At 35.3% G+C, this 18183-nt stretch overlaps 1 long non-coding RNA gene across 5 annotated transcripts in view; it reads left to right on the top strand.

The window, feature by feature from the left end:
- Positions 1-18183, top strand: part of LOC103106374 (uncharacterized) — a 168037-nt gene that overhangs the window by 10284 nt on the left and 139570 nt on the right. For all 5 annotated transcript variants that reach the window (XR_008912839.1, XR_008912840.1, XR_008912838.1 and 2 more), the window contains one exon: positions 5498-5553. This is a non-coding gene — a long non-coding RNA (uncharacterized LOC103106374). The remainder of the gene's footprint in view (positions 1-5497; positions 5554-18183) is intronic.

Below are 18183 nucleotides of genomic sequence, written 5' to 3'. Positions count from 1 at the left end.
TTGATTATCTTGAGAACCCCTGTAGAGTTGACTATTTTAACAATCATCTTTATGGACACTTCATTGATGGTCACCATTGTGTAAAAATGACTGAAATTAGAGAGGCTGTTATAAGCTATCGGTGTCATTTGAAGAAAATTCTTCATCTTTATTTGTAAAGATGAATATATTCATTCTTTTTCTAATGCCAGGGTTAAGCAGGAATTCATTATAACCCAACAGACATTTTTTAAACACTATGATTTAATAGTCCTTATGTTCACTCAAAAGTACAGAAGACACATAATGGCACCATATTTGTCTATCCTAAAAAAGCATTTGACTTGGTAGAACATAATTTTTCTTAGAAGGTTCCCTTATAAGGCACCTCTTAGACCTTTAAAGGCTATATTATGTGCAAAGCATTGTGTTACTTATGGAGGATGCAAGAATACAAATGAAATAGTATCTGATCTTGGGGCTGTGTATATCATATTTTACCAGGGGGATAGGGTTCATTGGAAACAAAATATATACAGAGAAAATATAATCTAATTTTAAGGGGCATGAGGAGCACTAACAGAGTGTATAAGACCAAAAAGGAATACACAATAGAAGAGGGGAACCAGGACTTTTGGGGTTGGTGGTAGATCTTTGCAAGGGAAAGTATGCCATATATGGAGGACAACATGTGTGAAGGCACAGAGGTGGAGGATGGAATGCTGTATGTTAGAAACAGTAAGTTCCAGTTGGTTCCAAAGAGCACAGAGGGAAGCCATATAAAATCAGTATGGAAAAATAGATTAGAGAATATCTGGTATGGACATAGTTTTTGTGTGTTGTCCTCCTCTTTAAAATGTGAACTTCTTTAGAAGAGGAGCTACATTTTGTCTTTCTCTGTATTTCACAACTTATCAGAGTACCTATTGCATAATAGGTGCTTACTAAATGCTTGTTAAGTTAACTTGACTTGAAGGACTTTAAATGCCAAACAGAGAAGTCTATACTTTATTGAAGAGTCCATGGAGGCTTAGTTCTTTAGGAATGGAATACTGATAAAACATATTCCATTATATCCATTAGTTTATATGGTTTGCCATCTTTTTTGTGTCACTGGGGAGCCTGTTCTTGTTTTTTTAGTTAGGCTTTGGTGGACAGGTGTCAGTGCTGCTAATTTCATTTCCTTTTGAGTTTTGCTTCTGATCTGGCAAGTTATGACCTGTGTTAACTTACTTCATTAATTGGTGCCCTTGTGATATAACTAGGCAGAACCTCCTTTGCTAGTAAGCAAAACCCAAAACAAAGAATCTGAGTCCCTAAATAACACACACACACTTTCTCTCACACACACACACAGCCATACTTGTTAGCCATGTGGTTTTAATTAAGTTTTAACTAATTCTCTTTATCTTGTCAGAGTAATTATGACTATCCAAGTCAAGTCACATTAATATGTGGAAATAGCTTTCTGGCATGTCTGGCCAAGGAACAAAGCCATTATGACCTGTCTTGCTAAATTAAAATAGGGAGACTGATCAATTCTTGTTCTGTTACCTTTTTTTTTTGATAAATTATACGAAAGGTGAATAAAAGTATAAAGGGGACAAATAGAGCATTATACTGAGGAATCTTTCCCATGTGGCAAGTGTGTTGGGAAGAAGGAATTGTAAGCCTCTTAAATGTACATACCTGACAATGAAATCTAAAGTGATGTGCTTCTTTCAGTGAACTTGTTTGTGTAATAGAGATTAAATAGGCCTACAGGGACCATTCAATGGAGCATTTACTCAGGGCTTCCCTGAAAACTTATGGGGACTCATGGGATACTGTGACTCACTACTTGTACCTTTTGGGGATGATGGATTTCCAGGCTGCTTCTGATCATGTGGTGGTCCAATGCTGGAAGGATGTCTTACTTTAAATCATAAGTGGTTTCTTTAACAAAATACCCCTCCCATACCTGACTTATTCTGCAAATGAGAATACTTTTTACTCCCCCTTTGGGGAGACCTGGGCATGAACCCAAACTGAAGTTTTAAATAATGTATCTCTGTAGTATGTCTGAAGAGCATGAGAAAAGGAAACCGAGATCACTCCTAATTAAAGCTAGGCTTTCCCAGTACTAAGTTCAGTCTGGGTCCAGAGTAGAGGGGCTCCTTAACTGAAAAGGGACATAGTATCTTAGCCACTACAGGCTCAGAAACAATCCCTTTTTGTCAGATTTGTAATAACAGTTGACATTTATATAACAATATATAATATACAAAATGCTCTTTATAGCATTCTACTTTTTCATTGTAGAATTCTTGGCTTCCAGACTATTGTGCTCTCTCCTTTTCCTACTTTTCCAGTCACAAATGTTTTGCCTCAATTCAAAAGTTACTTCAATTCAACAAGTATTCATTAACTACTTCCTATGGACAAAGACATTTTTAGGTACTGAGGATGTGAAAAAGAAATAGAACAACATTCTATCAAAGAATTCTTTATTGATTAACTTTTCTATTAAAAAGACCAGCACCAAAAAGATTTAATGATTTTACTTTAAATAAAAGTTGGAGATATAGCACTACTAGACATATTTCATTTTACTCCATTATTGCCTTTGAGATTTTTGACCTTTTCTTTTTCAAGATGAATTGACCTTGCTTTTTCTGATTCTATAAAGAAGTCTCTTAGATGTTTGATTGGTATGTTATTGAATGTACCAATTAATTTAGGTAGTATACTTCTTTTATCATATTAATATGACTTGGACATGAACAATGAATATATCTTCATTTAGTTAGTCTTCCTTGATTTTCATAGTATTTTGTAGTGTTCAAAGAGCTGCCACTGAATCCTCTTTCTCCTCTTTATATTAAGCTAATACTTTTACTTGTTTCTTACTTTCTCTACATTTCTCTTAAGGAACTCACTCCTTCTTAGAAGTTTGACTATTTTTCACACAGTCACTAGAACTTGGAGCTGGAAAAGACCTCAGAGTCTTATCTAGTCTAACTGGTGCCCAGACAAGAATGCTCTCTTTAGTATATTATCCATAGAACTTTTCTAGATTTTGATTGAAGATCTCTGAGGGAGAGCCCACTAGTTTTTAACAGCTCTGAATGGGTATCTTCAAGAAACTTATACTCTTGATTAGTTCTCTAAGTGATAGGGAATATTTCCTTACATTATACTCATCTGCTCCTTTGAATCTTCAAGCTTGTTTGTTCTTATCTTTTCCCATATCACAATATCTTCTAAGATTTGAAGGAATTTATCTTATCTTTCCTCAATATAATATCTAGACTCAATATCTCCCCTGAACTCAGTTTTCATATTTACATTTGCTTGCCATCTTAGATGTACTTTCCTCCCTGAATATATCTTAAGTTCATCTTCAGTTTTAAATTAGTTTCTTTTCCAATCTTACCCTGGTAATGACAATGTCTTAAGCTCTTGGTTTTCCTTATTTCCCTCTTTTGAGTTAGTCTTCAAGTCCTGTAATTTTTTCTTTTGGAATATGTGCTGTAAGAGATTATATAGGGAATGGTTTCAGGAAAGCCTGGCAAGAAATGATACAAAGTAAAGTGAATAGACCTTTCCTTACCTATCTTTTCCAAAATGTTTATTTAGTATTAGAATTAAATGTTCTTTAAATGTTTAGTAGATCACATGCAGAATGAGTATCAAATTTCTTCTTGATGCATGGGGAAGGTAGGGAGAGGGTTTAGAACTAAAAATAAGAATAAAAAATTTTAAAATATTTAATAAAATTAATTTGTAAATCCACCTGTGTTAGTTTTTTTCCTTTGGGGTAGTTAATTTATGGCTTGTTAATTTTCTTTTTCTAAGATAGGATAACAAATACTATTTCTTGTTTTGTTAACCTAGATAATATTTGTGGAATTATTTTGATATTCATATTGATATTTGATTTCTAAAATTTTTTTTGTTTTCTAAAGTTTTTAGTAGCATTTCCACTTTATTGTCTGTTCTTTTTCTCTTTTATTGATGAATAAAACAGACATTTTTCTAAAAGTACAACTTTGGCTACATCTCACAAATTTTGGTTTGTTGTTTATTGTTGTTTTTATCTTTATTGACATTATTGTTTCTATGACTTATTTTTAATTCACCTATTTTTTACAATTAAATTTAGTTTCCAATTATTTTTAATCTATGTTTCAAGGGCCCTTTGTGGAATGTAATTTTATTGTATTATGGTCAGAAAAAGATGCATTTGATATTTCTGCTTCTCTGTATTTGTTTGTGAAGTTTCTAGGTTCTAACACATGGCAGTTTTTGATGAAGGTATTATGCCTAGCCCAGAATAAAGTATACTTTTCCTATTTCCATTAAATATTCTCCAGAGATCTATCATATCTAACTTCTCTAAAAATTTATTCACTCCCTTAACTTCTTTCTTATTTTAAAGTTATATTTATCTAGGCTGGGAATGGTAAATTAAAATTTCTGCTATTATAGTATATTATATATAGTATATTATATAATATAGTATATTATATATACTATATTATATAATATAGTATATTTTCTTCTTTAACTCATTTAATTTTTTCTTTATGAATTTATATTCTATGCCATTTGGTTTATATATTTCAGTATGGATATTCATTATCTACAGCATTTTTTAGCAAAATATAGTTTCCCTGTTGATCTCTTTTAATTAGGTCTATTTTTGCTTTTGCTTTGACTAAGGTCATGATTGCTACCCATTCCTCCCTTTTCTACTTCAATTGAAGCATAATCATTTCTGTTTCAGCCTATTATATTCTATATTTTTCTTTTTGTTTTAAGTGTGTTTCTTGTAAACAGCATATTATTGGATTCTGGTTTCTAATTCATTTTGCTACCCTTTTCTATTTTATAGGTAAGTTTGTGCCATTCACATTCACAATTATAATTGCTAATTGTGTATTTAAATCCTACTCTCTTATAGTTTTCTTTCTCTTTTCCCCATTTCATCTCTTTAACAGTTTGTTTTGCATCTGGCAACTCTATCCTTTAATCTATGTTTGCTTTTATTCAATTCCCCTTTATTCTCCTATTTTCCTTAATCTTTTTCCTTCCTGCTTCTTTATTGAGTTAGATGAACTTCTATACTCAACTGTTGTGTATTTCCCCTTCCTTAACAAGTTCAGATGATAGTGAGTTTGAAGTATCTCTACTCTGCTCATTTTATTGTATAAATTCTTACATGCTCCATTTCTGTGATATAATTTCCCCTACTCTTCTCCTCTTTCTCCCATTACATTTCTCTTCCATTATTTTTTATATTATTCAAATACAACAAAATCACACCCAAGCCCTCTAAGCCTCCCTCTAAGATATCTGTGATGATAAAGTTCTCAGGAGTTTTATATATCTTTTCTTCATATAAATATATAAGCAGCTTAATCTTATTTAGTCTCTTATGATTTTTCAATAAGATTTACATTTTTATATTTCTTATGAGTGCTGTGTTTGAAATTGAAGTTTTCTAAACTATTTTGAACTCTTGTCTTTTCCTTAGGAATCTTTACTAAAGATCCATTCCCCCACCATAGAGGATTATATGCAATTTGCCAGGTAAGTTATTTTTGGTTACAATTCTAAATCCTTTGCCTTCTAGAAAATTATATTTCAAGTTATACAATTCTTTATACTTGTGGCCATTAAATCTTGTGTGATACTGATTGTACACCAAATCTTTCTTTATTACTGTTTGCAGTATATTTTTCTGGACCCAAGATTTTAGATTTTGATTACAAAATTCCTGGGAGTTTTCATTTTGGGGATTTCTTTCAGAACTTGACCAATGAATTCTTTTAATTTCTGTTTTGCCCTTTTATTCTAAGGCAATTGTGCAATTTTAAAATATGATTTCTAGGATCTATTGTTGTTGTTTAGGATATTCTCATAGTCCAGTGATTTTTTTTATCATCTTACCCTAATCTATTTTTCAAATCAAATTTTGCCTTTGAGACATTCCACATGTTCTTTTATTATTATTTTTTTTATTATTTTGGCTTTGCTTTACCATTAAATTTTGATGTCTCATGGAGTCATTCATTTCTATTTGGTCAGTTCTCATTTTCAAGAAATTATTTTCTTCAAGATTTTCCATCTTTTTTACCAACCTGTTAAATCTCTTCTAGTGCTCTCATTTCTTTATCCATTTACTGCCTCTTTTATGGTCTCATTTAGTCTTAAAATAATATTACTGGGGGGCAGCTGGGTATCTCAGTGGATTGAGAGCCAGACCTAGAGACGGGAGGTCCTAGGTTCAAATCTGGCCAGACACTTCTCAGCTGTATGACCCTGGGCAAGCCACTTAATCCCCATTGCCTAGCCTTTACCACACTTCTGCCTTGGAGCCAATATACAGTATTGACTCCAAGATGGAAGGTAAGGGTTTAAAAAATAATGATATTACTGCTTTTTTCTTGGACTCTTCTTTGTAAAGATAATTTTGGTGTTTTAACTTAAATTTAAATAATTGGTTGCCAGGGATGATTCCCAAATAATAAAATACCCAAGTCAGTTGGGAATTATGGAGATTTAATTGAGAGAGAGAGAGAGAGAGAGAGAGAGAGAGAGAGAGAGAGAGAGAGAGAGAGAGAGAATTAATTTAAACTGCTCTGACTCGGGCTGAGTCAGGCAGTAGTTAAAGGCCTTGGCCAAAGTGGACTCCCTGAGCCTAAGGGAAAAGGGAGTCAGTCTTATCACTCACCATGAGACTGTCTCTAAGTTGGGTTCCAGTCCTCCACTGAACTCAATCTCCTGAACTGAGTTCAGACAACTCCACTCCCAACTGAATTGAATCGCCTGAACTGACTTTTTACCCCTCCTTTTAAAGGAATTTTCTTTTATGTCACCTCCCCTAAATTTTCACACCTACCAATCACAGTAGACGCTTTTTTCCAGGACTGCCCATTCTTGGTTCTCACCACTCTTTAGTTCTCACCTTCTCTGGTTAGATTATATCTTCTGAGTACTTCACACTTCTTTGTTAAGCTTACCTTTTGGGGGTTACTTGATCTTTTTGTGATTAAAATTTAACCTTTATAGGTACTTAACACCCTTTTGTATTCAATCTAAAAATAGACCTAGCTTAAAGTTCTAGCTTCACTATAAGGTATGAGTTAAGTACCTTCATTGTTCAATCAGGAGTTTACAACTTTATCTTCCCCTAAAGTATGTCTAAGTGTGGGTGGAGTAATGTAAAGTTTCCAAGACATTCCTGATTCTTGTTAGACCAAGTATCTCCATTGTTACAATAAGGAAATAGCTAAATCAAATCTTCTAAAGTACTGTCTGAGTAGTTTTTAAGATTCACATTCTAGAATTCTTGTTTGGCTTATATCAAGTTTGCAGTTTTCTTTTGTAGATGTTTTAAAGTCGTTATCATCTGTATTTGTGTTTTGAATTTCCTTCTCATTATAATACTTTTTTTTCTATAATAGCTTTTTTTTTGGCTCATTCGTCCATGTGATTCTTGAATCTACACTTCATTCTAGTGTGGGTTTTAATCACTTCTGAAGTGGGCTGGGGTGATGTCTGACTTGAGTTTTTATCCTTTTATGTCCTGCTGCTTTAACATATAAATATAGGGGCCTACAATTTTTCAAAGCTTCCACAATGGTGTGATATAGGGTGAAGTCTGTTCACTACCTTTCTGGTCTGATCTCTGTAAGTTCCTGACCCAGGTATAGATCTGTTGGCTTGTGTTTGATTGAATTTAATTGATTACTATTGGATTCAGTCACTATTAAACCACTAGGAGGTTTTGCAGATTTGAAGTGACTGAATTAATGGCACCTCTTCAGTCTGGCACTTCTGGTTATTCCACTATAGGCTTACATGTTGGGCTAAAATATAACTGAGTTACTTTTCTGATCTTGGTCTCAGAGTTACATAGCTATGTATCTAGAACTTGTTTTTTCCTTAGTTTTCAGTTAGAGATTATTCCCATTTGTCACTATTAGTCTCTCCTGAGTTACTTTTCTGATCTTGGTCTCAGAGTTACATAGCTATGTATCTAGAACTTGTTTTTTCCTTAGTTTTCAGTTAGAGATTATTCCCATTTGCCACTATTAGTCTCTCCTCTGGATCTTTGACCCAGGTTTGATGAGCTTCCAGATTGTACTCATACCCATTTTTAGGTCAGGGATTCCCCGGGATCTCTTTCTGTCCTGGTGCTTTGGGCCCTGGTTCTCTGTCTTAGCATCTTTTCCATTCCTGAGCATTAGAATCTATCTCCCACCTCTTTATACAGTAACCCATGTTCCCTGAGTCAGGCCCTATGCTTAGTGTCTGAAGCTCACTTTGTCTGTCTCTCAAATTTCCCTGGATTGGAAAACTGATTCTCTGTGACTTTTCTTTGGTTTCCTGAGCAGAAATCAATCTGTCCCTATTTTCTAGATCATTGTGGAGGAGGTGTTCTCAGTGAGATGGACCCAAATGCTTCCCTATCACTGACATCTTGACTCTGCCCATCTAAGCTGATCATTCTCAAAACTATTCAGCTCAAATTTCTCTCTTGATTTCAGTAACTATTACATCTTCCACCATGCCTGTTTTTTTCCTGTCCTACTAAAACCTTCCTCCTCACTTTTTAGGAAGTCAATCCCTCTTAATTATAGTGCCATTTCTCTGTTGATCATTTCCAATTTTATTCTGTACGTAGTTTGTCTACACTTAGTTATTTGTATGTTGCCTCCACCTTTAGATTGTGAGTTCTTTGAGAGCAGGAATTATCTTTTATTTTCTTTGTATCACCAACATAGAGCCTGGCATAGTAGGTACGTGATAAAATGTTTTACTGACTAACTAAATTCTTGTAGGAATTGTGATTCACTATACTGCTTAAAAGTTGATAGTATTCAGCCTTGTATTGTTTTCTCTAGTTCTCTTAAATGCCTTAATTTACCCAATTAGTGTGTAAGCTTTTAGGGAGTCATGGGCCTTTTCCTTCTATTTTGTAGTATTCCCCAGAAAGCAAAGAACATAAGAAATGTTCAATAAGTAATCCTTTAGTGGAAAAAGCACTAGATTTGGAGTTAGGAGCCTTAAATTTTAACTATGACTCTGTAAATAGTTGTATGACCATAGCTAAATCACTTCCACTCAATAAGCTCCTATTTCTCTATCTGTAAAGGGAGGAAGGCAATAATTATACCATATACTTCATAGGGTGATTACAAGGAATGTCCTTTGTAAACTAGAATATACTATATAGGTTATCATAAGAGAATGTTATGAGAGAGAGATATTCCTGTAAGAGAAGGTAGGCTACATATTTGGAGAGAGGGATAACATGGCCAGCCCAGTTACTTCAGTGGTATGGACACATATCAAGAGATCTTGAAGAAAATCCCCAACCTGTTGGGCAGATATCTTAAGCAGAGTTTATGGACGGACATGGATAAGAATCACACATCTGAGAGGCCATGAGTATGTTGTTGTCTACTTTCCTGGGGTAAGTACCAACATAAATGAGATCACATATTCAAATATTTAAGTAAAGACTAGCTAAGCCACACTTTGTTTAGCATAGCCCTTCAGTGTTGCTGGGAAGCATGATCTATCCCTAACAGAGGAAGTCAGCCAACCTACCCAGGAAGGGTATTTGGAAAAGCATTCTTTGAAGCTTACTTAATATGGTCTCTCATCATAGAGTCACCTCTCATGAGTTTCTATGTGTGTTTTAGTCTGTGACTCAGTAAGGAGATCTTCCAAAGAATAGCAGAGGATTTTTGCTTTGTTATTCTATATTTCACGATTAGATTTTTCACCCCTTGTTTATTTTTCCTTCCAAAACCTTAATCTTTGACTGCAGCACTGTGAGGGGAAGGTACCATCCTTGAATGTCCTGCTTACTCAGCTCAGAGTGGCAGCTGTTCCAATAAGCAATTTGGTGTTTAGCACCTGAGATTTGCTTTCTCCTTCCAATTAGATTGCAAGCTCAACAAAATGTATGAAAGCATGAAGACATTTCCAAATTCTTCCATAATTCAGAAACAGAAGCAGCTCTAGGGGAGATTGATGATCCATCCTCACTCTCCCTTCCCACTCCCATCACCCCACTTCAGAAAACAAGTACAAGGACCTATATTCTGAACCATAGCTTAACTTCTTTGGATGTGGTTATAGAAATCAGGTCATTGTTATTGGTTAAATTCTCTGGGTAAGAAACAATAAGATCATCTTCAGAAATGGCCATTTTTTTTTTGCTTGTTGGTAGTTATATAATTACACATGTCTTGTGTAGTGGATGGAATGCTGACCTCAAACCCAAGAAGACCCAAATTGTAGTCCTTCTTCTAACACATTATTGTTACGTGACCCTGGATAAGTCACTTAACCTTGTAGGGCTCTAGGGAACCCTCCAAGACTTTAAGATACAGAGAAGGCATCCTTCAATGGTAAAGGGATTTCCCTTAGTCTACAGTTTCTCTGTATCAATGAAAAAAACACCAAGAAAGTACTAAGAAAATACATAGGAGAAAACAAAAAGGAAGCCCAGAAGGAGAAGCAAATTGGGCAATTTTGTTATTGTCTTATCAGGAATCAATTCCTATTACTCTCAATACAATGTCCAGAGCTCTTTCCATCTCACCAGTTGTCTCAATTGTAGATATTGTCTACACCAACCTATATCTAGTTTGGTTTTGTGGAGCCCACATATACTGAGTTCTGTAACTGATGATTGTGGATAAAATGATTAAAACTAGTTTTTTTTTTGCCTTCTAAAATATTTAATATTAAATTATATATATCAAAATAATTATCATATTCAAGAAACTTTAGATATGAAGATAGCCTTAATTTCCACTCTTTTTCTTCAAAATGTTCCTGATCCACTCAGCTCTCCTACCCGCTCCCTACCGTGCTCTCAATGGCAGTATTCCACCAACTATCCAGTTCTCCAGAACAGCACTTATGAGTTCTGTCAATGTATTTCAAGGCTTGAAAGTATTCTGGGGCCAAATTAGTTTGGAAAACATTGGTCTACAAGGATCCAATTTGTGACTAGTTACCATATGGTGTTAAGTGTTCCAAAAAAGAGGGCCCCAAAAGCTTTAAATAATAATTGGCAGCATTATATATTTCTCTTCCAAATAATTTAAAAAATCTCATTCATCCCAAGAGTTAGGCTATGATAATTGCTGTTATCATTATTTAGTAATAGGGCAACAAGGCCCAAAGTAGTTGTCTGCTTTACTAATAGTTTTCCAAAATCAGCAGACCAGAAGAAATCAATCATATATTTTTGAAACTCTACTGGGTGCCCAGGCAGAATGCTATGATTTAAGAGGTATTTGGTAAAGTCCACCTGTCTTTTTGACTAGATGGAGCAATAAAACATTAATAGAGGAAAAATTAAATAACCAAAGACTCCAATATGAGAGATGTGGCAAAGCTTCATATGGATAATACATTAGTGCTACAGGAATGCATAGGAAAGAGAGATCACTGGGGGCTAGGGTGGGCTGGGAAGGTTTCAAGGATGAGGATGGCTACAGTTGGGTCTTGATGAATGATAGAATATAGATAGGGCAAAAGAAGGTGGTAGGACATTTTTGAGTATAGGGAATAGATGTTAGCTGTAGGTGGGAAAATGCCATCTGGTCCATTTACTTCCTATCAATCTCGCCCAAACTTACCAGTACCATCTGTACCAACACCTACCACTTTCCTCATAAGTAAACTGAGAGCCTACAAGCATCTGTTGCCAGCAAATACTCCGAGTTCTTCATTATAACCAAACAGGGCATAAAGAGGAAAGAATGTTGTTTCTTTGAGAACCAGTACCTGATGTATCTTTGGCACATTCCTTAGTTCTTTCTTGCCCTGCTTGGATTTCATTCATTCATTCATTCATTCACCATTAGAAAAATTTATTAAGCACTAGCTCGGCATAAAGGATGGTGCCACTTCTGGGAAGATAGAACTAAATGAGACATACTCTTTGTCTCATAAGTAATTTACAAACTATCAGCAGTTAAGCCACGTATAGATAAGATATATAATCCAAATTAAATTTAAATGTATAAGGGAGATATAGGTTATAAAGTCCTATCCAATCAGAGTTAGAGAAAATGATTTCCAGTTGTGGGAGGAGTAAGGGAATCTGAGGATATTTTATAAAAGAGGTAGTTTTGAAGTTAGTTTAATGATTGGGTACGACGGCAGTAGACAAGTGGAACATGGCATACTGTGAGTAAAGATGTAGAGGCAGAATTTCTTTTCAGTGTGATTATTTCTCACGTTATGATTTCTCCCTCTGAAGCACCTGCCTCATCTGCTAACTAGTTCTTGAAGAATGTTAAGATTATGTTCTTATTAGAGTTACTCTTCTAGAGTGTCAGAGCCTGACCTTGGATGGGGGACAGAATGTTTGAGTTTAGGGTTTTGCTCTGCTACCTTTGTCTTTGGATGAGTCCTAAATTTTCTCTTAGCCTAATTGAGTCTGATGAGTGAAATGAGTTAATCATGTCAGAATTAAAATGTTTTCTGTATTAAAAAAATAAGTGACTTTTTTTCATCTAGACCTGTTAAGACCTGATTTTCCCCAAATAGATGTTCAGTGTCATAGCCAATATAGACGAGATATACTTTATTTTATTCTAGAGGAGGGCCCATATTTTCTTAGAAAAAAAATTCGTGTATCAGAGGAAACTTTTTAAAGTAGCTAGATACTAAGCACACCTGTTTGTAACTCATACATCCTTTAATGTCTGAGAAGAGCTATCCCTTCTTGTCAAGTCTTACCTCTCTATGTGAACAAATGATCCCACTCCATCCCATCTTCTCCAGCAGATTGCCCCCTTTCTCTCAGCCATACTGTCTCACTTATCCTAAATCTCAAATAGGGGAGAGCTTTTTGATACCCAGTTGTTTGTGAGTTCTCTCTTCCATTAGTTAGAATGTGAGCTCTTTGAGGGTAGGAACTGTTTTTGCCTTTCTTTGCATCCCTAAAACTTAGCACAGTTCTTGGTGCATGGTAAGAACCTAATAAATATAAACGCTTACTGACTGACTAAAATATACTTTGCTTTCCACAAGTGTTCCATTTACTGCCCCCTTAGTCCACAAGAATCACATATCAACTCATTATCATTACTTAAATTATATTTGACTTTTCTTGAGAATTTAATGGATACAACCTTGTGTAATGGTGAGATGTTAGAACTTGTTTGGGAGGGCATCATCTTTCTGGATTTGAAATGGAAGTGGTTAGACCTGAGGGGATTTTGAGAGGCACTTTGAAAGAATGTAGCTAGTACATGATTTTATTATTATTTTTTTTTATGGAAGATTTCAGAGAATCATTACCTTCATCCATTTTCAAGGCTTCCTTAAGGCTGGGTCACTAGAGTCACTTTCTCCAGCTGGCTTTTCATTTCTGTTCTTGTACCCATCATTGTTATCAAATTTTCTTGTGCACCCTTGGGCAAACCAGAAGAGCCATACTGTCCTATCATTCTCTCTCTTCCTAGCTCTTATCTTCTATCATTTCCTCACTTTTGACCTTTTCTTCCATCCTCAAAATGTTTCTCATCCTGCCCCTGCCACTTATTTAGGAATTTCTGGATCTTCCCCAAGGTCTCCTTCCCTATATTTTCTTTTAAAATATTATCCTGGGGTTATTATTTGAGTCCATCTATTTGACTGCCCAATGTAGCAACCATAAAGTTTAATCAGTTCTAAGGCTGCCTGTGTATTGGTTTAGTCTCTTGTTTCATTTGAGATCTGATATCATTTTTTATTTCCCAAGATACTCCTGAGGAACTTTGTGTTCAGAGCTTGGATCCCTCTTTTTATTCTCCTGCCAATATTCCTTATTTCCCAATCCCAGATTAGAAGGGATAAGACATTTGAAAAAGATGAGTTTGCGCCGTCTTGGCATTTCCTTTTCCAATAGCAGATTTCTTATGCTTTGATAAACCTTTCTGGCAAGAACTTTAATTATTCAGGGTGGGAGCAGTTCCTTTTACCCTCCATGCCAGCTGGAGGTTTGTCTCCCAATCATTTTCTCCTTCCCTCTAGAATAAAAAAAAATACTAAATTTGGAGTTCTATCATAGTGATGTTATGTTTCTATTACCATACTGCCCTTCTAGTCTCAGTGTACAGACTCTTTTCTCATACCATTTATCTTTTCATTTTGGGGGCAAGTCTTTATTTCTCTAAAGTCATATGATCTCTATATGACCTTAAGTTGTGGCATATTAAAATTTCTAGTCACCTACCATGAGTGGCTCTAATGGAGGAAGACACTGATTATGAAGGGATGTCAATAATGAAATAGGGTACTTGTAAGTACCACCAAGAGTTTCAAGATCTGGTAGATTGTGGTCAACCTATAAGGCATCTCATGAGATCATGATATCCAAATCAAAGATTCATAAATTTTAGAGCAGGAAGAGACCACAAAGACAGCTATGAGAAAGTTAAGTGACTTGGCCAGGGTCACACAGGTTTGACATATATTACATTAGAATTGTAACTCAGATCCTCTGACCCCAAAATCAGGAGTTTTGCTAATTCACTAGTACCAAACATTAGAAGAATTCAGAGTCTTTGGATCTTATGGAATAAGATTCTATAATAGTTTTATTTAATAGCCAAAGATTTGAAGAAGCCTTTTATTTAAAAAGAAAGAAAAAAAAGCACAGGATTCAAAGAGGAACAAGACAAGAATGAACAGACAGCTGTATGTAGATTACCTGAAACAAAAACGGTGCTATTGCTGTTTCTTAATTTCAGTTTTAGGTGGAAGTCAGATTATACTGAACTCTTGCAACTCTATGTATGGTAATAAGCAAAAATAATGGTAGTGTAGTTAAATAAAATGTATTGCTTTAATTGATCTTTCAAATGTATTCATATTCCTTTTTCTTAAAACCACAAGGATGAAATGACAATAGGTAGGGATCAGAGTAATAAAGTATAGTAGACCTCTTCCCTCCCCTCCTTGCTAAAATATAAAAGCTCTTGTTGGGTAAGTTATCATTTTATTTTTTTGTACTTGTATTTTCAATAACTAGCATAATTCCTGGGCTGTTACATAGTACACATTCAATAAGTGCCTACTAAGTGATACTAACTACTGATTTTTCTCAAGTTCAGTGTGGAACTCTTTTATTTCAGTGTTGTCAGAGCCGACTTCAAAGGATCCTTGGAGCTCAGAAGATTTTAGGGAACATCTAATCCAGCCCTTTTATCTTTTATATGAGCAAAGTCATCAGAGAGGTTAAATTATTTGCCATTAGTCACATATAGTAAGTGGCAGTGGGGACATCAGGCAATTAATTCTTTCAGCAGTATTTATTCAAAGCCTACCCTTAAGAAATCATGCTATTTGTTAGGGTCCTTGACTTTCCATTTTTTGAAACTATGGGTTTGGGGGTGAAGACCCTGAGAAGGACAATGGGTAGCCCTGGCTGATCCTTGATGAAGCACATGGAATACCATTTAAATTCCTCTCAGTGAGCATGTCAATATTGGACTAGCCAATGAGAATATGGGCAGATAACAAGTGACAGAGAGAAGTTTCAACTGAGGAATGTGGTTAAAAAAAACAAAACAAAAACAAAAAACCCCTTTGTTTTTCTGTCCTCATTTTTGAATATGTCCTCTGTCCCTTCACTTTGCCCCAGAGCATTGATTTTTGCAAGGAAATGGCATTAAGCATAGAAATGCTTACTGGGTGCCAGACACTGTACTTGGCACTTGGGAATGGAACAGTTCCTGCTCTCCAAGAGCTTATATTCTAATCTATAGATCAAAGAGTATATATAATAGTGATTGTGGGAGAGAGGGCAGGCACTAGCTAACAGCTGAGAGACACAAAAGGACTTAATGTTGAAGGTGGCATTTGAGTCTTAAAGGAAGTTAGAAGAGGCAGATGTTAGGACAGAGTGCATTCATGGCCTGAGGGATAATCAATGCAAAGGTATTGAAAGGCAGGGCAGGAAGTAAGAATGAGCAGGCAAAGAAGGAAGAACAGTAGAGTATACTTTTTATCCACTTTGTGAAAAGGAGACTCCATGTATGACTCCCTTCTGTTATCTCCAAATACCAGTTCCCTGAGCATCCTGACTATTCCAAGGTCTTTTGAGCCACTAGCATTTCATATCAGTAAATAACTTTGAGGCCTGGAAATATTAAGTGCCTAATTCCTAGAGGAAAGGGCTCGTGTTATTCCCACAAATAAATCAGATCCTCATAGAATCTAGACAATCCAGAATTATAATTGCAATGAGTACTAATAAAAAGGCCAACCACTTAGTTTTATTATTGTTATTGTTGATTGTTGCTTTTCATACTTGAAAAAGACCAAAATGGCATCATGTCAGTGTTGATGTATATTGTGTCCAACCATTACGAATATGGGAGGCTCTACAATGAGTTGGGCTCAGGTTGGGGTAGAGATGTCTCTAAATTTGCGTGTCTCCTATTTCTTTTGAGGTACTGAAATTCTGCTTTATTCTTAGAGCAGAGTAGCTTCTTTGATGCAAGCACATCATGCTAGATGGACTTGTGCTCGTATCTTCTCCTTCTCACAATTGATACCAAAGTTCTTTAGAGAAACCTTGAGAGTGTCCTTGTATTGCTTCTATTCTAAGAACAGCCTTATTGTTTAGGTTGCCTACTCACAAAGCATACCTAGCAATTCAATCAGTCAGTAGTATTTATTACATTCCTTCTGTATGCCAGGCAATGCAGTAGGTGCTGGGAAAACAAAGATGAAGACTGACACAATCCATTCAGTAGTGAAATCCCATTGTATAGAAGCTAAAATAGACCAGAGTTATGCTGACTTCTCTTCTGAGTGAGGTTTTCATGTGGTTAATTGCTCTCTCATGCTTTTCATGATGTGATAATTCAGTTGAAGTATATTATTTTCTATTTTAATAATACTCTATACTTTTTTTAAACAAAAAGGGAAACCATCAATTCCTTATTAATATGTGATTTGTTGCATTCTGAAGTATGATGATGAGGTCCTGGACCAAATTTGTTTTTATTTTCTAATAGGAATGAATTTTTAACTTAAGGAAAAAATATCAGTGGAAAAATATGAATTATAAAAGTTTAATTTCCAGTGAGGTTTTTGTATTGCAAAGTGAACTATTTCTTAAATTTTAGTGGATTTCATTGATATAGATGCATATATATATATATATATATATATATATAGATGATATAGATCCACACCTTCTCATCTTTTGCAATTCTTGCACATGTCTTCCCATAAATCTTCCATAGGGATGCTATCCAAAAGCTTGAGGCATTCCTCTGTTTGTAATGAGAGCAAAGGATGACAGATGGATATCTTTTTGCTCTCATTACAAGACCAGCCTGCCTCCTTTTCTCCACCATGCATTTTTGGGATATCTTTTACATAATTTCTTGCAGGCAAGTCATAGTTGCAAATATGCTATACCCATCATAATCTGTCTATTGTTCTTTACTTTGATCCTTGGGAGATTGTGATCACTACAAGTCATAGTCATAATAGTAATTACTATTGATGGATCACTTTTACACATATTATCTCTTTAATCTTCACAACAATTTTATGAGGTAGCTGCTATTATTATCTCCATTTTACAAATGAGGAAACTAAGTCAGAGAAGTTGTGAGCTCCTATACTACATGGCATCATTGGAAAGAAGTTGATTATAAAAAGATGGGTTTTTGTGACAAGAAGCTACTTGGGTTTTCTGAAAGTGTTGTATGATTTTCCAAATGGGATCCAGACCACTCTCTTCTTCCTAGCCAATTCTGAATCTAGTTAATTCACCATGTTTAGAATTTATCCAGGATACATGTACTAATGGGATAGCTCAATGGGTTGCCCATACAACTGCATGTCATAATCTAGACAACAGGCATTCTTTATCCCCTTGGCTTTTCCTGGTTGTTGTTAAGCCAGTCTCTTTTGAGTGGTTTTAGATCTCATTGAAAGGGTCTGCTTCATATTCTGGGACTTAATGCAATCAACAAAATGTCATTCACAAACAAGAACATCTGGAGGAGGAGTATTTGTGGGCAACTCCTACTATCCCACTGGCTTCTACATAGGACACCCAGGCCATAAAACAAAGAATAAGGAAGTATGTTTGTAGTTTTCTTTCTATGTAGAATGTAAGTGCCTTAAGGGCAGGGACTCTCATTTTCCCCTTTGTATCCCAGGCCCCTAGAA

This window comes from Monodelphis domestica, chromosome 6 (genome assembly GCF_027887165.1).
Source record: "Monodelphis domestica isolate mMonDom1 chromosome 6, mMonDom1.pri, whole genome shotgun sequence".
Taxonomy (NCBI): Eukaryota; Metazoa; Chordata; class Mammalia; order Didelphimorphia; family Didelphidae; genus Monodelphis; species Monodelphis domestica.
The sequence above is the reverse complement of the archived record's forward strand: the minus strand, read 5'-3'. Positions and strand labels throughout refer to the sequence as shown.